Genomic DNA, 20,819 nt, shown 5'->3' on the forward strand with positions numbered 1-20,819 from the left:
CCAGAGAGGGCTGACAGGGAGCTGTGGCTCAGTCTGGGCCCAGCTCCACGAGGCAGGCCTAGGGTGAAGGCCAGGAACAGAAAGGAACAAGAACAGAAAGGAACAAGAACAGAAAGGAACAGAAGAGAAAGAGAAAGAGAGAAACAGAAGGGCTCAGGAACAAGACGGCAGAAGGGACCCTAAGAACCAACGAGAATACAGGGTGAAGGGTCAGGCAGATTAAGGGTACCGGATCCCAAGTTGGTGGAGGAGAAACAGCCCTCAGCCAAAGACCGGAGGTCGTGGTCATTTATTGGTGCGACACCTCATCAAACCTGCTAGGAAGGCACCATATAGGACTGCGGGGAACGGGAACCACATTTACCCGCACAAGTCTGCGGCAGCTGGACAAAAGTGGGTCACTGGTGAGGCAGGCCAGAGAAAGGATTGAAGGGGTCCTGTGTCATGCTCCTGAACTGCCTGGGGTTGACCGAGCCCCTCACCTGGTGGACGCAGCACGGCTCGGGCGGTCATTGCTGACAGAAGTGACCCGGAGTACATGAACTGTGAGTAAAAGACATTGGACTGCAGTACGTTGTCTGTGTACTCTTTCGCTCCTCCAGCACTAACGGCACTGGGACTCTCTGCACCATCACCCCCACCATCCACTACACTGCCCTGGGGCTGCACTCTTCCCGTGGGGAGTCACACTACCTCAGCTGCATACATCATCAGCCCCAGCGATCTGCCTTGCAGCGGCGGTTCATAATAACCGCAATCCACGGGTGGCGCAGTCGGACATCACTTAGGACGGCTAAAGGACTACCACTGGTCTGACCACCCTGAGCCACGGAACCGGGTCGCCACTACTACCCCCACCGTCTCCCTATTGCCCGGCTCCGAGTGCCCCACGGCCCAGGGGCGAGTCAAACACCCTTAAAAAAAATTATGTGGGTGTTGCATCATGGACCACGGTCACCCTGGTGATATGGTGGTGGAGGATGAGGAGAAGGAGGAGGACAAGAGCAAATAGCCAAAATCAGGAAGCGTATACCCATGTGTGGGTGTGAAAAGGTGCATGGGAATACACCTCCCAAAGAAAAGACACTGGATTTGAGTTTATGTTACGCTGCTATCATTCGGTGGTGTTGAGAAGTCTGGTCCAATCCAGCCCTTGTTCATTTTTATAAGAGTCAGCCTGTCAGCATTTTCAGTTGACAGGAGGATGCGCTTATCAGTTATAATTCCACCAGCGGCACTAAAAACCCGATCTGATAAAACGCTGGCGGCAGGGTAGGCCAGGACCTCCAAGGCATAGAGAGCCAGTTCATTCCACATATCTAGCTTGGATACCCAATATTTATAAGGCACAGAGGAATCACGGAGGACGTTGGTACGGTACGGCAAGGTACTCCCTCAGCATCTTCCCAAACTTTGCACTCCTTGTGAGAGTACCCTGCGCCTCAGGGCCTGTGCGATGGGAGGGTCTGAGAAAACTCTCCCAGAACTTTGACAGTGTTCCCCTGCCTCTGCTGGATTGAAGTTGTGTCTCTCTCGCCTGTACTCCTTGGTTGTCGAACGAAGTGTGCCCTCTGCCTCCAGCGTTTTCAGATGGGAATTTTTTTAATAGGTCCGCAACAAGGGCCTTCTGGTACTGCCTCATTTTTGTACACCTGTCCGCCTCAGGAATAAGAGATATAAAGTTCTCCTTGTAGAGTGGGTCTAGAAGTGTCACCAACCAGTAATGACCTAAAATTTTGAGAATGCGAGGGTCATGGGAAAGGCAGCATAACATAAACTCAGCCATGCGTGCCAGACTACTAACAGGCAAGACTTCCGTGTCCTCACCAAGAGGATGACTGACCATGCTCTCCTCCTCCTCCTCTCTGTCCTCTGGCCATCCACGCTGAACAGACGGTATGACAGCTGTGCAGATAGCACCGTCTATAGTGCATGAAACTAGTTCCTGTCCTTCCTCCTCCTCCTCTTCCTCATTGTCACCCAATCCACGTTGGGATGAGATGAGGCTTGGCTGTGTGTAATCACCCTGTATGGTTAATTGCTCCATCTTATCATGCTCCGCCTGCAATGCATCATCTTTGATTGTGAGCAGAGAGCGTTTCAGAAGACAGAGAAGCGGGATGGTGACGCTAATTATGGCGTCATCGCCGCTCACCATCTTGGTGGAGTCCTCAAAGTTTTGGAGGATGGTACATATGTCTGACATCCACGTCCACTACTGAGGTCTTATGTGTGGAGTCTGAACTGAATACCGATAGCCTTTTTGATGCTGGTACTCAACAACTGCCCTCTTCTGCTCACAAATCCTTCCCAACATCTGCAATGTAGAGTTCCAACGTGTGGGGACATCACACACCAGTCTGTGAGCCAGAAGCTGCAAACGCTGCTGAAACACTGCAAGGGCAGCGGAAGCTGTAGCTGACTTTCTAAAATGGGCACACAGGCGGCATACTTTAACAAGCAGATCCGGCAGCTCCGGGTAGGATTTGAGTAACCGCTGAACCACGAGGTTAAGCACATGGGCCAGGCATGGTACGTGTGTGAGCTCGCCTCGCCTCTGAGCCGCCACCAGGTTCCAGCCATTGTCACACGCGACCATGCCTGGCTGTAGGTTCAGCGGTTTGAGCCACAGATCTGCCTGCTCTTTCAGAGCTGTCCATAACTCTTCAGCATTGTGTGTTTTTTCACCTAAGCATATTAGCTTCAGCACAGCCTGTTGCCGCTTGGCCGAGGCAGTGCTGCAGTGCTTCCAGCTTGTGACTGATGTGGTCATTTCGGAGATGGAGGCTGAGGAGGAGGAGCAGGCTGAGGAGCATGAGGTTCAGGAGCTGTAGACCGTGGGGGCAACCCTGATTGACCTAGGGCCTGCAATCCTTGGCGTCGGGAGGACGTGTTCCGTCCCAAGGTCCGACTGGGTCCCGGCTTCCACTATGTTAACCCAGTGTGCCATCAGCGAGATGTACCGTCCCTGCCCACAAGCACTTGTCCACGTGTCCGTGTTTAGGTGGACTTTACCGGTAACTGCGTTGTTGAGGGCACGGCTAATGTTTTGGGACACTTGCTTGTGTAATGTGGGGACGGCACACTGGGAGAAATAGTGGCGGCTGGGGACAGAGTACCGAGGGACGGCCGCCGCCATCAGGTTGCGGAATGCTTCTGTTTCCACAAGCCTAAAAGGCAACATTTCGAGCCAAGCAGTCGTGAATTGTGAGAATTTAGTAGTGTGGCCTGTGGGACGTTGGCTGCATATTTGCGCTTGCATTCCAAGGACTGGAGTATGAACAACTGAACACTGCGCTGGGACAAGGACATGGACGTGCTTCCTGATGCTGCTACTTGAGAGTGTGCAATGACAGGAGCAGGGCAGGAGGCATCTTTGTACTATGGACAGGGGATTGACTTGCATGCACAACAGCAGAAGAAGCAATGGTGCCACCTGTAGACACTGTTCCTGGACCCTGGTGTTCGGCCCACAAAGTCGAGTGCTTTACTGCCATGTGCCTCATCATGCTGGTGGTGGTCAGGCTGGTCGTTTTGCCACCCCTGCTGATGCTGGTCTGGCTCGTGATGCAAATGGCCTTTTTGGAGTTATCGGCAGAGTCTTTAAAAAACAACCAGACTCGGGAAGACCTAACAGTTGTAGTGGCAACTTCCTTCATGTTGGTGTTACGGGAAACGGTAGCCTGCCTTCTGTCTGCGGCCACCACACTGCTTCTTCCTGCCTGTTGGGGTGCTCTGCCTCCCTCCCCCTGTGTGCTGCTGTCCTTGCTCTGCATGTCCTCCTGCCAGGTTGGGTCAGTTACTATATCATCCACCACCTCGTCTCCCACTTCTGCACCCTGGTACTATTCCTGACTTTCTGTCAATTGTGTCTCATCATCGTCCACCTCTTATGACAGTTTCCCACCGTCGCCTTCGTGTGACCGTGGCTGCTCAAATATTTGGGCATCGCTACACGTGATCTCCTCTTGCCCCGCTTCAAGTGGAATGGGCGAGAGGCCCGAATCTATAAATGGAAAAGTGAACAGCTCTTCAGATTGTCCAAGTGTGGGATCAATTGTCTCTGGGTACTCGGCATGGTGGGAGGAAGGAGGATCAGGGTGAGGAATATGAGGTCCAGACTCATGGCTACTGAGACTTGACCGTGTGGAAGACAGGGTGGTGGTGGTGGTGGTGGCTAAGTGACTGGAAGCATTATCCGCTATCCAACCAACAACCTTTTGACACTGATCTGGGTTCAATAGTGGTGTGCTGCGGTCCCCTAGAAATTGGGACAGGAAGGTCAGGCGAGAAGATGTGGGTGTTTGTTGTGGCACAATTTCGGCTTGCCCACGGCCTTGTCCTCGGCCTCTGCATGCACCATTACCATCACGTCCAGTTCCCCGTCCCTTGCCACGTGCCTTGCCCATTTTAAATGGAGGATAGTATCTTCCACGCTCACTACAAATGATTGAGTTTGAAGCGAAGTTATATGTGATCGGTGTGATGGAGAAAACAGAGTTTTAAATACCTGGCCTGTAGGTAAGTAGTGTGAACAGCAAACTGCTGTGAATTGCTTCACTGACACACTGAAAAAATGGAGGCCAGAAATGGCAGTATTTTCTGACAACGTATATGTGATCTGTGTGACGGAGAAAACACAGTTTTAAATAGCTGGATTTCTAGCGCTCTAATATGGAAAGGACCTGGCTGTATTCTGCAGTGCCAACAAGCAAATGGTGCAGAAAAACGGTGTTCTCTGGATTGCTTTATAAGCAAATAATGAGGATTAAGATCCAAAGAAAAGTATTCCTCGCCCCTGAGACCTGGGCCTTTGTATAGAAATATCTAACAGCAGCAGAAGGCAGAATTGGAATGGAGCCTCTTGTGCTATATGCACTGCAGTCTGCTATATACACTGCCTGCCTGCCTATTTACACTGCCTGCCTGATATCTCTGCAGATGGATTAGTCCTCAGAAGGACTGTTTGTTGAGATGTATATGTGTAATGTGCGGTTTTTCTCACTACACTACCTAATGCACGATCAAATCTCTCCCTAACGCAGCAGCAGCTCTCCCTACACTGTCTGATCCGGAGTGACTGTGATGAGCATGGCGGTGCCAGGTCAGATATAGACCTGATGACGCTGTGCAGCCAGCCAATCACTGTAATGCCCACAACCAACATGGCTATGGCATTACAGTGCATGGCAGGCAATCCCTGCATGTTCATTGGCTCTGTAAAGAGCACCAAACATGCAGGGATGGGTCCCGACTTCCCGCCCGACCAACCCGGAAATACTCGCTGAGCGCAGAGCATCTCAAGCAGTGAGATACTCGGGCGAGCACCGAGCAGTAGCGAGCATGCTCGCTCATCACTAGTTGTCATTAAGATTTAAAAAGAGAACACACAGAAATGTGACAGTAAATGGCTTCACCCAACCAATAACCATGAGTGGAGAAAAAGTGTTTTTGTTATCATTCATTTTTTCTGAAACAAGGCCAAGAAAGGAAAAATTCTGCCGGGGTATGTAAACTTTTGAGCAGAACTGTATATGCGCCAGCCCCAGTGTCTCCTATTCTATATACTCCAGCCCCAGTGTCTCCTATTCTATATACTCCAGCTTCTTCTGTGATGTATATGCTCTAGCCCCAATGTATCCTGTGATGAATATACGCCAGCCCCAGTGTCTCCTATTCTATATACTCCAGCCCCAGTGTCTCCTATTCTATATACTCCAGCTTCTTCTGTGATGTATATGCTCTAGCCCCAATGTATCCTGTGATGAATATACGCCAGCCCCAGTGTCTCCTATTCTATATACTCCAGCCCCAGTGTCTCCTATTCTATATACTCCAGCTTCTTCTGTGATGTATATGCTCTAGCCCCAATGTATCCTGTGATGAATATACGCCAGCCCCAGTGTCTCCTATTCTATATACTCCAGCTCCAGTGTCTTCTGTGACGTAGCTAATGTAGCCCTAATGTCTCTTATGCAGAGGCGTCGCATGATAAAGCAGTGGGACACAAGCTCCCTGCCCTATCACTATCTCTTTCATATGCCACAGATCGCCATAGGCCTGCGGTTAACGAGATGTCAGCATCCTCACGCAGGTGGCTCGGTGACATCATTGCATCGCTCTGCTCTGCTGTCCCGCCATGGAAGAGGAGACAGAGGCCGTGATGTAGGGAATCAGGATTAAGTGAGATATTTTTTTAAATGATCGGGCAGTGGAGCCATCCTACTATATATCTGGAGTAGTGGGTCCATCATACTACATATGGAGTAGTGGGGCCATTATACTATATGTATGTGGGGCAGTGGGACCATCATAGTATATACAGGTGCATCTCACTAAATTAGAATATCTTCAAAAAGTTAATTTATTCCAGTTCTTCAATACTGTTTCAGTATGCTCCACAATCATGAGGAAGACTGCTGACTTGACAGATGTCCAGAAGGCAGTCATTGACACACTCCACAAGGTCCTAGAGTTCCAATTTTCATTTGGAAATCAAGGTCCCAGAGTCTGGAGGAAGAGTGGAGAGTCCACAATCCAAGCTGCTTGAGGTCTAGTGTGAAGGCTCCACAATCAGTGATGGTTTGGGAGGCCATGTCATCTGCTGGTGTAGGTCCACTGTGTTTTATCAAGACCAAAGTCAGCACAGCCGGCTACCAGGACATTTTACAGCACTTCATGCTTCCCTCTGCCGACAAGCTTTTTGGAGATAGAAATGTCATTCTCCAGCAGGACTTGGCCCCTGTCCACACGGCCAAAAGTACCAATACCTGGTTTACACACAACAGTATCACTGTGCTTGATTGGCAGCAAACTCACCTGACCTTAACCCCATAGAGAATCTATTATAGAGAATCTATGGGGTATTGTCAAGAGGAAGATGAGAGACACCAGACCCAACAATGCAGATGAGCTGAAAGACAGCTTTTTGTACTGAAGAACTGAAATAAATTAACTTTTTGATGATATTCTAATTTAGTGAGATGCGCCTGTATATGGAGCAGTGGGTCTATCATGCTATATATATGGAGGAGTGGGGGCATCATACTAAATATAGAGCAGTGTGTGTGTGTCACCCCAGGCCTGGATGCCACAAACAATAATCTGTTTCTGAAAGCAGGAGGGAGGTCCCCTGGTTAGGGACAATTAGCATACAGCACCTCCTGTCCCAGGCCAGCAGGGGGAGCTGGCTGCCCCTATAAAAGCTGGAACTGGGGGCAGGGTTAGAGAGAACTGGAAGACCTAGCTCAGGAGTGAGACTAGTCCCAGAGAAGGAGGGACAGTTCAGCTGTAGCTGAGGAGTACGTGAGGCAGAGGAGAAACTGCAAGCCAGGGACAGAGGCGACGAGAGCCGGTCCTGGCAGAGAACCAATCTACTGGACATTGGGGTCCGAGGCTGTCAGGGTTACAAGCCCAGCAGCAGAGAACCAAGCTGCGAGGGATTTCAGGTCCCTTGGCCTAAGAAGCCTGGAGGCTCCGCCACACAGAGGGACCAGTACATCGAGGAGCAAGCAACAGGTACCCAAGGCCTGAGTCGCAAGCCATACAGGAGAGAAGTACACGGCCAGCTCAGGGACGTGGGCTATTACACCACGAAAAGGGGGATAGTCAGAAAGAGCATAGAGAGAACGGTAGGCCTACACACTCACCCTGACCAGTGGGGCTCGCCCGATTGCTCTCAGACACCCAGGCCCATTCCTAACCGGTACTGTTGGGCCATTAATAATATCTACAATAAAGACCCTGAACTGTTTGAAGCGGACTCTGAACTCTTGCTATTGCGGCCTGCACTATCACCCCCAACATCCACCTACACTGCCCTGAGGCTACACTCTTCCCATGGGGAGTTATCCTACCCCTGTGCTGCACACCAACACCAGCCTCAGCGGTCTGCCTTGCAGCGGCGGTTAACTCCAACCGCAATCCACGGGTGGCGTAGTCGGACATTCAAAACACTGATAAATAGACTGCCACCATTTGGTCTGACCACCCTGAGCCACGGGATCGGGTTGCCACTACTACCCCCATCAGCACCGTACACTAGAAGGCCCGGTTCCGGGTACCCCACGGCCCAGGGGGGGAGTCAGCTTTGGCGTAGTCGGCAGAATTGTGACCAACCCACCACAAACGGGTATTGCGTGCCTGGAAAAGACTCTATACATATCTGAGTGAAGTTTCCCGCCATTTGGGGCCATTTCCCGCCAATCGGAGCCGTTTCCCGCCATCGGGCGCCATCTTCGGGACGACGCGCGGGAAGAAGAGGGGCGTGGACGTCCAAAAACGCGTGAGACCTGAAGCCCCGCCCTACGCTGAGACGCTGCTCAAGGTCCTGGATGGAGATCCAGCGGATGCCGACGTCATCACCGAGCAACGCAAGGTCCTCTCCCAGAGCATCGCGAGGGAAGCCGCGGCCTACAGAAGAGGATCGCCAGAAGGTAGGCCACGGTTAATTAGGAGGGAGGAAGATGTCGGACGCGGAGGGACCCTCTACCACCAGCGTAGCCGCTGCAGCTGTGATGCCGTTTTCCATGCCCTATATCCATAGGCAGATTATAATGAGGGCAATCCGGGCGACCGCCCAGGGCCCCGAGCCTGCAGGGGGTCCGCGGCTCCAGGCAGGGTGTCTAATGCCGGATTGCCCTCATTATATGTGCGGGCCGCCGCGGCACATAGCGGTAGCAGTGGCGGGAGGGGGGGGCCTGGACTGCTCCCCCAGCAGCGGCCACCGCTACTTCTTCATCGGCCGGGCCAGCACTGCAGCAGTTAACTTCCCTGTGCTGGCCCGGCCGCGTCACTGCTAGGAGACATGGCCCTGTGCGCGGCTGTGTCTCCTAGCTGTGACGTCACACAGTGCGCCCCGGCCTGCAGTGCTGCACCGGAAAAGAGAGAGAGCAGGCAGGAGGAACTGAGCCGGGGGATGGTGAGTGTGTGTGTGTGTGAGCAGATGTGTGTGTGGGCAGGTGTGTGTGTGTTTGTGGGCAGGTGTCTGTGGGGGCAGGTGTCTGTGTGGGCAGGTGTGTGTGTGTGTGTATATGTGTGTGTGTGTATATGTGTGTGTGTCTGTGTGGGCAGGTGTGTGTGTATATGTGTGTGTGTGTATATGTGTGTGTGTGTGTGTGTGGGCAGGTGTCTGTGTGAGCAGGTGTGGGTGTGTGTGTGGGCAGGTGTGTGTGTGTGTGTGGGCAGGTGTGTGTGTGGGCAGGTGTGTGTATATGGGTGTGTGTGTGTGTTTGCGGGCAGGTGTCTGTGTGGGCAGATGTGTGTGTGGGCAGGTGTGTGTGTGTGTGTGGGCAGGTGTGTGTGTGTGTGTGGGCAGGTGTGTGTGTGTGTGGGCAGGTGTGTGTGTGTGTGGGCAGGTGTTGGTGTGTGTGTGTGGACAGGTGTGTATGTGTGTGGGCAGGTGTGTGTGTGTGGGCAGGTGTGTGTGTGTGGGCAGGTGTGTTTGTGTGTGGGCAGGTGTGTTTGTGTGTGGGCAGGTGTGTGTGTGTGTGGGCAGGTGTGTGTCTGTGTGTGTGTGGGCAGATGTGTATGTGTGTGGGCAGATGTGTGTGTGTGTGTGTGTGTGTGTGTGGGCAGGTGTGTGTGTGTCTGTGTGGGCAGGTGTGTGTGTGTGTCTGTGTGGGCAGGTGTGTGTGTGTATATGTGTGTGTGTGTGTGTGTGTGGGCAGGTTAGAAAGTCTTGCCCTGTTGAACACTACACCTGACTTGAGGCCACCACCTCTTGGTTGTCCAATGTTCTTGCTTCTCTAGGGCTCTTCTCAGATATTCATTATACCAGCTCCTCAGAATACCAAAGTTATGGTGGGTGACCGCGAGCCCTGGTGGTGGTCATAACTGCGGCCACCCAGGGGCAATACTCCATAACAACAATCCCCTGAGGTGGTGTAGGATGTAAGGACCTATTCACACTACATTCAGCGCTGCATTCAGGTCTTTACACAAGGCTTACAACTGAATCCCTGAAATTCAGGATTGTGCTGTCTGAAATGAGACATCTGAAAGCAGAGAAAATGGAGCCTAAAGATTCAGACTTTAGCCTCGGTTTGCCTTTGTTCAAATCAATGGCTATGTCAAGGCACATCTGAATGCCATTTTTCAGGGATTTAGATAGAAGCCTGGAAAGAGGAGATGAATGCATTGCAAAATTCAGTGTGAATAGGCCCTTATATCTGGAGTCTTGATATTGATGCCACAAGCATTTTACTTGTTTTTAACTTAAAAAAAAAAATACACACACACAAATTATACACACACACACACACACTATACATACACACACAGTATACATACACACACATTATACACACACACTATACATACACACACACAGATGTGTATGTGGGCAGGTGTGTGTGTGTGGGCAGGTGTGTGTGTGGGCAGGTGTGTGTGTGTGTGATGTCTGTCTGTTTGTGTGTGTGTGTGGGCAGATGTCATTGTGTGATGCCTGTTTGTATGTATTTTTGTGTTTCAAATGTGTTTATGCGTGTCTGTATATGTTTGTGTGTGTGTATGACTGCATGCGGCCTCCTGCTGAGTATAGTTGGCGCCGTGCGGCCTCCTGATGTCTCTGGGGGGGCTCCGTGCAGCCTCCCGCTGTGTATAGATGGCTACGTGCGGCCCCTCGCTGTTTATAGACGGCGCCGTGCGCCCCCCCGCTGTGTATAGATGGCTACGTGCGCCCCCCGCTCTGTATAGATGGCTACGTGCGGCCCCCCGCTGAGTATAGATGTCGCCGTGCGGCCTCCTGCTGTGTATAGATCGCTACGTGCGGTCTCCCGCTGAGTATAGATGGCGCTGTGCGGCCTCCTGCTGTCTCTGGGGGGAGCGCCGTGCGGCATCTATACTCAGCAGGAGGCCGCACGTAGCCAGCTATACACGTATACTCAGCAGGAGGCCGCACGTAGCCATCTATACGGTGCCATCTATACACAGCGGGAGGCCGCACGGCGCCATCTATACACAGTGGGAGGTCGCACGGCGCCATCTATACACAGCGGGAGGCCGCACGGAGCCATCTATACACAGCGGGAGGCCGCACGGAGCCATCTATACACAGCGGGAGTCTCAGTGTTTTGCAAGAGCAGTCAATAAATTCTGCTTGACTAATTCTGAGCACCATAAAGTCTGGTTCGCTTCTAACCTGCTGTCTTCATTTTCAGCTTGCTGAATTCTAACTCATTTACTGTCATTCGAGACGATGCCTTTGCTGGTCTCTTTCACCTTGAATACCTGTAAGTGTTCCACTTAATGTCATATTTTTGATTCTGTTCTTCTTCATCTTTTGGCATGTGCAATTGTATGAGCAAGTATTCATATGAATTTATGACCTACTTAAACCTTGGAGGACCTTAAATTTTATTCAATCAATTTTTTTCCAGTTTAAAACTATGGGACATATATGTGCCTTGGTCCTCAAAGGGTTTTTAAAGGGGCTGCAAACATAAATATGAAAAAAATAATTCAATTAGTGCTTTTTGTGTTTATTTAATTTTTATTTGAAGTCCATTTTTTTATATACCTTGAAATTAAGCTCTACCCCATGGAATGAAGCCCTACCTACATGACATCTGAGAGCTACATGGATCCCGCTTGTGTGGTGCCTGTCCGTCACTACTATTCAGTTTTAGGGTCCACTCACTAAGCCATATATTCTCTCATGCAAGAGAATAGGGCCAATTAAGCTAATGACACTCGGCTCAAACTCTGTCAGAGCTTCAACTGAGTGTGATCCGATTCTCTCGCAGCACAGATATGGAGAAGATGGAGAACTTACTTTCTCCATCTTCTCCATAGTCTCTGTGAGTGTTCATCGGACTGCACTTGGATGACATCCGAGTGCAGTCCAATGTTTTACGTGCACCCATAGACTTGTATGGGTGCACATGGTCCGAATATCGAATGAGATTATTTTCTCATGCCAATAATCGCACTGTCCCATAGTATAACATAGAGCCGAGTCCTATCCGATAAAACATCACATAGCATTCGGCCGTGTTATACGACAGTGTGAGCGAGCCCTTAGAGTCAAGGAATATTTACATGCAGATGATGATATTACTCTCCAAGTGTATATTTTTTTAGGCGAGTTCATAGTAAATGCTTTGCATTTTTGACATGTGATCAACTAAAGAGCAAGAAAGATTTAGGACCTTCCCTATAGAGAAACGGAAAATAGTTTGGAGGACTTGCATGTCCTTTTTATTTATTATGAGAAAATCATAAAAGATCCAGTTTTTTAACCATGCTGTGACTTTCTGCTGAGGGAGAGGGAGAGAGCTGCCCTTTTCAGAGTCTGTAATAAGACCTGCTGACAAAAGTGTTGAAGATACAGTCTAATGTGAATTAACAATGAAAAAAAGTTAATTTAACAAATGGCTTGTATTTTTTTAATACAAACTTTTTTGTCTTTACAGCTCCTTTAAAGGGAATCTGTCATCAGGTTTTTGCCACCTAATCTGAGAGCAGCATAATGTAGGGTTAGAGGCACTGATTCCAGTAATGTGTCACTTACTGGGCTGTTTAGTGTTGTTTTGATAAATTCATTGATTTGTCAGAAGGTAATTATCACTAGATGACTAGTAAGTTCTGTAGGACCCCACCCCCATCACTGATCAGTAGTTTTCTGTGTACACTGAGCATGGGCAGAAAGCTGCCAATCAGTGGTGTGGGTGGCGCTATACAGAGCGCAGCATTCAGAGAGCTGCTAGATCTGCAGCAGATAAAACGGTGATTTTCTCAAAATGACAACAAGCAGCTGAAAAAGTGACACATCGCTGGAATCAGGGTATCTGCCCCAATATTGTGCTGCTCTCAGATGAGGCAGCACAATTAATATTATGCCAAATTAATTTCCCATGAACTATCACATGATCTATCACAGGGGATCATGTGACATGTCACGTGATAAATCAGGTGTGTGGAGGGGGCCCGCGCCTTCTAAACTGCCCGGGGCCCTTGCTACTCTTAATCCACCCCTGCCTATATCCCCGGAGCGGCCTGGCTGCCCCAGTATGCCGGCGAGTCGCATACCTTGGGCGACTTTAAAGAAAGGCTGTATAGCCTGTTCAAAGTTTATCCCCTGACAGAAGAACAGAAGGTAAGCATACTGATAGGGCAGTTAACTGGTGCGGCCCAGCGGGAGGTAAAGTCTTGGACAGCTGAGGAGAAAAGGACTGTAAGGGGGGTTCTGACCCGTCTACGGGACACCTTTGATACCCGTACCTCAGCAGAAATCAAAATGCGGTTCTATGGATGTAAGCAGCGAGCTCAAGATAGCATCCGAGATTATGCCCTAAATTTACAGGAAGCCTTGGGGGCAATTAAGCAAGCTGACCCTGGCAGCGTGCAGGATACAGATAAACTATTGACTGACCAGTTCATAGAAGGTCTGCTGTCCAGCGCCCACAGAACCCAGCTGCGCCTCATGGCCCTACAGAACCCCGATTTGACTTTTGCACAGTTCAACGATAGGGCCATCCGGGTGCTCCGAGAACCTGCACCGGGTGGCGCTGTAGCTTCCTGGCGCCCTGCCATCCCTTACCACCAGGGGGCGGCACCCTATCCCGCAGACCTTGTGGGGGCTGATGCGCAGGCCCTAAATCCATCCCCGCCTGCAAACCTGCACCATCAGGTCCAAGAACTAACAAAGAGTGTTGCTGCATTGTCCAGGACCGTACAGTCGTTACAGATGGACCCGTCAGGACCAATCAAGCTGGCTTCCAGTCCGGAGGATGTCCCGTGGCGTCGACGGAGGAGGATCCCGTCGTTCAGAGGGAGGCCCGCCGATCATTACACTGAGGATGGACAGCCGATTTGCCGCCGTTGCAGCCAGCCGGGACACGTAGCCAGGTACTGTACTTTAAATGCTGTCAGGGCCATGGAACCCTTGCCTCCATCTCCCCAAGCAGAGGGTAATGGTTCCCAGAAACCCAAGGAGGACTGGTGCCAGAAACTCCACGTGGGTGCTGACTCCACTCCCTTGCACCAAAAACAAGGAGTCTACCGGGTGGTTCAAGAGTACGAGAGAATCTTTAGTAAGCACCCGCTAGACTTCGGCAGAGTGAAAGGGGTAGAACACCACATCCCCATGGGGAGCCACTGTTAGAACCTTGCTGTTAGGTTTTTTTTCCTTTGCTGGTCATATGACCTTGTTGGCCTATTTAATCCTGCTCCGCCCTTCTGGCTTTGCTGGATTTCATTGTATATCTACTTTCTAGCTAGCCTGTGCTCTGTATCTAACTCTGTTAGTTTGCTTGGTCTACGGACCTCTATGTTCTATCTATTTTGTTTGTTCGTCTGTCTGCTACTATTTCTGTTAGGAGGTGTCCCATATTCCTCCCAGTCCTTAGTACTTGTAGGGATTCCCTCCCCACATCTATAGGTCTCCGTACAGACTAGATTAGGACTTTAGCAGGTCTGATCGCAGGATCAGGTTCCCTGTTACATCGTAGGGATTCAGCTGAGTCCTATAGTAGGGACAGATCTCCTCTCTTTCCTTAGCTTTGGTAGCAGAACATAACAGCCACCCACCAATAAAAGAAAGATACAGATCTGTACCACCCCGCACACTATCACAACGCAAAGGGCATGCTGAGAGAAATGAAGGAAGCCGGGGTCATTAGAGACAGTTGTAGCCCCTGGGCAGCCCCCTTGGTTCTGGTTAAAAAGAAAGACTGTACTATGAGAATGTGCGTGGACTATAGAGAAGTCAAGTCGTATCACCCATAAAGACGCATACCCGTTGCCTAGAATAGAGGAGTCTTTGGTCGCACTAAAATCAGCTAATTTCTTCTCTACTTTGGACCTTACTAGTGGGTACTGGCAGGTTCCTGTGGCAGAGGCTGATAAGGAGAAGACCACCTTCACCACCCCGATGGGATTAAGTGAATTCAACTATATGCCGTTCGGGCTCTGCAACGCACCCGGGACATTCCAGACGCTGATGGAATGCTGTCTAGGGCACCGAAACTTTGAGACGGTCCTACTTTACCTGGACGACGTGATTGTCTATTCGAAGACTTACGAGGACCATCTAAAGCACCTGGCCGAGGTGTTCGATGCCCTGGCAGGCTTTGGCATGAAAGTGAAACCCTCCAAGTGCCATCTGTTAAAGCCGAAGGTACAGTACCTGGGACATGTGGTGAGTGCAGAAGGAGTAGCCCCCGACCCTGACAAAATCACGGCAATAAAGAACTGGCCAAGCCCCTCTAACATAAAAGAAGTGAGGCAGTTCCTCGGGTTGGTAGGCTACTACCAAAGGTTCATCCCCAGGTTCACCAAGATGGCAGCCCCTATGCAGGACCTCCTTATAGGACAATCTAAGACCAGAAGCCAAAAGCCACCCTTCAAGTGAGACAAGCCGGAAGAGGAGTCCTTCCTCCAGCTGAAGATGGCCCTCACGGGGGATGAGATCCTGGCCTACCCTGATTATGGCCAGCCTTTTATCCTCCACACAGACGCCAGTAATGTGGGGCTGGGAGCCGTACTGTCACAGAACCAACAGGGCAGAGAAAGGGTGATCGCGTACGCCAGCCGGAAGCTGAGGCCCACCGAGAGAAACCCGGAGAATTACAGCTCCTTTAAGCTGGAGTCCTTGGCAGTGGTGTGGGACGTAACAGAACGTTTCAAGCATTACCTGGCCTCTGTGAAGTTCACTGTGTACACGGACAACAATCCGTAGACACATCTGGACAATGCGAGACTTGGTGCCCTAGAGCAGCGGTGGATGGCCCGGCTAGCAAACTATGACTTCACCATCAAGTACCGGGCAGGCCGAGCCAATGCCAATGCAGATGCCCTATCGAGAATTCCCCACTTGCCTGATGAGGGAGAAGATCCAGATGAGTCGGAGGAAATAGAGCTCCCTGCATTCCACCGGTACGGGGCCACTCAGTACTCCCACCGTGTAAGAGACAAAGACTTGACCACTGTCATGTTCAATCCCTTACCTCACCACGGCTGGGCTGAAACGCAAGATAGTGACCCTGCAATTCGCCTGGTGAAAGACCTGTTGACCCAGGCAGACGCTAGCCCTGGCTCGGACGCTCCAGAGGAAGCCAAGCAGTTATGGAAGGAGAAAAGCAGGCTATTCCTCTACGAAGGTAAGCTGTGCAGAAGGCTTGTCAACCACCGGACGCACGAGCTGACCTGGCAGGTAGTGGTCCCGAGACGAGATGCAGCAATGGTCCTGGAGGCCTACCATGACAGAGCGGGACACTTCGGGTGGAAGAAACTGGAGTTCCTACTGAGAGAGCGGTTCTACTGGGTCGGAATGAGAGGGGCCATAGAGAAGTGGTGCAGGGACTGCGGCCCATGTAACCTCAGAAGGAAGGACGGTACCAGCCAGAAGACGCCCTTGATGCCCATCATCACCAGGCAGCCTCTTGAGCTGGTAGCTCTGGACCATGTGAAACTGGCTCCAAGCCGGTTGGGCTACGTCTATGCCCTGACAATAGTGGACCACTATTCCCGGTTCCTGGTGGTGGTTCCTGTTAAAGACTTGACAGCCCAAACAGCGGCCAGAGCCTACCAACAACACTTCTGCCGTCCACACGGGTATCCGGAACAGTTCTTGACAGATCAAGGTCCAGGGTTTGAGGCTGAAATCTTCCAGGAGTTCTGCAACCTCTACGGCTGTAAGAAGATTCGGACAACGTCTTACCACCCACAAACCAACGGGCTATGTGAGAAAATGAATAATATCGTCATTGATCTCCTCAAAACGTTGCCCCTGGAAGAACGCAGCCTGTGGCCGGAGAAGCTGCCAGACCTGATAGACTTATACAACCATATCCTGGTGAATGCTACAAATTGCACCCCGGCTTACCTGATGAGGGCAAGACCAGGTAAGCTGCCGATAGACCTGGAGATGGGAGTCCTGACCCCCGAGGACACCTCCCCAGACGCGGACTGGGATACGGAACGGCGGCTACAGTACAAGAAGGTACAGGAGAGTGTGGAGAGGAGTCTGGCTCAAGTGAGAGAAAAGCAAGAGAGGCTCTTCAACCAACACGCCCCTGCTGGTCCCCTGGAACCTGGTGAGCAGGTCCTGAAGCGGAAGAGAAGGCTTCACAAGCTAGATGACCAGTGGGAGAGCGACCCGTACACAGTACTGCAGTCCAACCACAACAACCCGAAGGTATGTGTAATTACCAAGGATGGAGGAGAAACCACTAGCACCGTCTCCAGAGACCACCTAAAAAGGTGCCCCAAGCAACTACAGAGTGCAGGAGAAGATCAAGATGACCTTGAACCCGCAGAAGACAAGAAAGAAATGATCAGCACAGTTCTTGGAGAGTTCCCCCGGTCCTGGACTCGGATAAATGATGCAATAGTGGTACCCGTCCTACACTTCCTTCAACCAACCCAGCAGGAACCTACAGGAGAGCAGGAGGAATTAGAAGACCAAGCAGCCCTAGAGGCAGAAGAACCCATGCCAGCAGCCCAAGAGAGTCAACCCTCTGCTGACAGTGAGCCTGCCATACCTGCGGTAAGCCAAAGGACCCGCAGATAGCTGCCTGCACTGCCTGTAAACCCAGCTAGAAGCTGTACCCTGAATGCTAGTGGGGAAAGTCAGGTTAGACCACCACCAGACAGTGGGTTACGCAGGTCAACCCGGAGCACTAGGGGGCAAATACCAGCTCGCTGGAAGATCTAAATGCTGTATATTGTAAATGTTTTATGGTTGTTGCCTGGTTGCTAATTATGTTTTTCCAGTCTTTCTAGTTCATGGACTAACAGGTTATGGACGCTGAATAACCGGAACTGTCTTGTAGATAGTTGCACTTGGTGCCCTCTTTCGAAGATGGCCACGGAAGAAAAATCTGTCCGGTGTGGCCTCCTTGTGGCCCAAAGTAGAGAGCTCAGCCTTGTCGCCACGCCCAAGGCCAGGAACTTGGGGTTTATGGAAACAGGTCCCCACACCGTGGAAAACTTCACCTTGTTGGGTGACATGGACACCCGGTCACGGAAGCGCTGTGACCTCAAGGACAAAATATACTTGTGTATATGTTATGTTGTCATTTATACCCTGTATTTGTGGTTCCTGTTTAGTCCGAAGTACTAAATTTTACTAGGGGAGAATGTGTCACCCCAGGCCTGGATGCCACAAACAATAATCTGTGTCTGAGAGCAGGAGGGAGGTCCACTGGTTAGGGACAATTAGCATACAGCACCTCCTGTCCCAGGCCAGCAGGGGGAGCTGGCTGCCCCTATAAAAGCTGGAACTGGGGGCAGGGTTAGAGAGAACTGGAAGACCTAGCTCAGGAGTGAGACTAGTCCCAGAGAAGGAGGGACAGTTCAGCTGTAGCTGAGGAGTCCGTGAGGCAGAGGAGAAACTGCAAGCCAGGGACAGAGGCGACGAGAGCCGGTCCTGGAAGAGAACCAATCTACCGGGCATTGGGGTCCGGGGCTGTCAGGGTTACAAGCCCAGCAGCAGAGAACCAACCTGCGAGGGATTTCAGGTCCCTTGGCCTAAGAATCCTGGAGGCTCCGCCACACAGAGGGACCAGTACAGCGAGGAGCAAGCAACAGGTACCCAAGGCCCTAGTCGCATGCCATACAGGCGAGAAGTACACGGCCAGTTCAGGGACGTGGGCTATTACACCACGAAAAGGGGGATAGTCAGAAAGAGCATAGAGAGAACGGTAGGCCTACACACTCACCCTGACCAGTGGGACTCGCCCGAATGCTCTCAGACACCCAGGCCCATTCCTAACCGGTACTGTTGGGTCATTAATAATATCTACAATAAAGACCCTGAACTGTTTGAAGCGGACTCTGAACTCTTACTATTGCGGCCTGCACTATCACCCCCAACATCCACCTACACTGCCCTGAGGCTACACTCTTCCCGTGGGGAGTTATCCTACACCTGTGCTGCACACCAACACCAGCCTCAGTAGTCTGCCTCGCAGCGGCGGTTATCCCTGACCGCAATCCACGGGTGGCGTAGTCGGACATTCAAAACACTGATAAATAGACTGCCACCATTTGGTCTGACCACCCTGAGCCACGGGATCGGGTTGCCACTACTACCCCCATCAGCACCGTACACTAGAAGGCCCGGTTCCGTGTACCCCACGGCCCAGGGGGCGAGTCATGTGCATCAAATTATACATACAGATATGGGGCAGTGGGGCTTCATACTATATACAGGTGCTTCTCACAAAATTAGAATATCATCAAAAGTTAGTTTATTTCATTTCTTCAATGCAAAAAGTGAAACTCCTATATTATATAGAGTCATTACACACAGAGTGATCTATTATATAGAGTCATTACACAGAGGGATCTATTATATAGAGTCATTACACACAGAGGGATCTATTATATAGAGTCATTACACAGAGGGATCTATTATATAGAGTAATTACACACAGAGGGATCTATTATATAGAGTCATTACACAAAGAGGGATCTATTATATAGAGTCATTACACACAGAGTGATCTATTATATAGTCATTACACACAGAGGGATCTATTATATACAGTCATTACACACAGAGGGATCTATTATATAGAGTCATTACACACAGAGGGATCTATTATATAGAGTCATTACACACAGAGGGATCTATTTTAAGTGTTTATTTCTGTTAATGTTGATGATTATAGCTTACAGCCAATGAAAATACAAACGTCATTATCTCAGTAAATTAGAATACTTCATAACAACAGCTTGAAAAATGTTTTTAAAATCAGAAAAGTTGGCCTACTGAAATGTATGTTTAGTAAATGCCCTCAATAGTTGTTCGGGCTCCTTGTGCATCAATTACTGTATCAATGCGGCAATGTGGCATGGAGGGATCAGCCTGTGGCACTGCTGAGGTGTTATGGAAGCCCAGGTGGCTTTGATAGCAGCCTTCAGCTCATCTGTATTGTGGGGTCTGGGGTCTCATCTTCCTCTTGACAATACCCCATAGATTCTCTATAATAGATTCTCTATGGGGTAAAGGTCAGGCGAGTTTGCTGCCAATCAAGCATAGTGATACTGTTGTGTGTAAACCAGGTATTGGTACTTTTGGCAGTGTGGACAGGGGCCAAGTCCTGCTGGAGAATGACATTTCCATCTCCATAAAGCTTGTGGGCAGAGGGAAGCATGAAGTGCTGTAAAATGTCCTGGTAGACGGCTGCGCTGACTTTGGTCTTGATAAAACACAGTGGACCTCCACCAGCAGATGACATGGCCCCCCAAACCATCACTGATTGTGGAGACTTCACACTAGACCTCCAGCAGCTTGGATTGTGGCCTCTCCACTCTTCCTCCAGACTCTGGGACCTTGATTTCCAAATGAAATGCAAAATTTACTTTTCATCTGAAAACAACACCTTGGGCCACTGAGCATCAGTCCAGGTCTTTTTCTCTTTGGCCCAGGTAAGACGCTTCTGGCGTTGTCTATTGGTCATGAGGGGCTTGACACAAGCAATGCGACACTTGTAGCCCATGTCCTGGATACGTCTGTGTGTGGTGGCTCTTGAAGCAGTGACTCCAGCAGCAGTCCACTCCTTGTGAATCTCCCCCAAATTTTTGAATGGCCTTTTCTTAGCAATCCTTTCAAGGCTGCGGTTATCCCAGTTGCTTGTGCACCTTTTTCTACCACACTTTTTCCTTCCAAGTCCATTAATATGCTCGGATACAGCACTCTGTGAACAGCTGCTTCTTTAGCAATGACCTTTTGTGGCTTACCCTCCTTGAGGAGTGTGTCAATGACTGCCTTCTGGACATCTGTCAAGTCAGCAGTCTTGCCCATGATTGTGGAGCCTACTGAAACTGACTAAGGGACCTTTTTAAATGCTTAGGAAGCCTTTGCAGGTGTT

This window comes from Phyllobates terribilis, unplaced genomic scaffold (genome assembly GCF_046119375.1).
Source record: "Phyllobates terribilis strain yellow unplaced genomic scaffold, ASM4611937v1 Scaffold_234__1_contigs__length_3078370, whole genome shotgun sequence".
In the NCBI taxonomy this organism is placed as follows: domain Eukaryota; kingdom Metazoa; phylum Chordata; class Amphibia; order Anura; family Dendrobatidae; genus Phyllobates; species Phyllobates terribilis.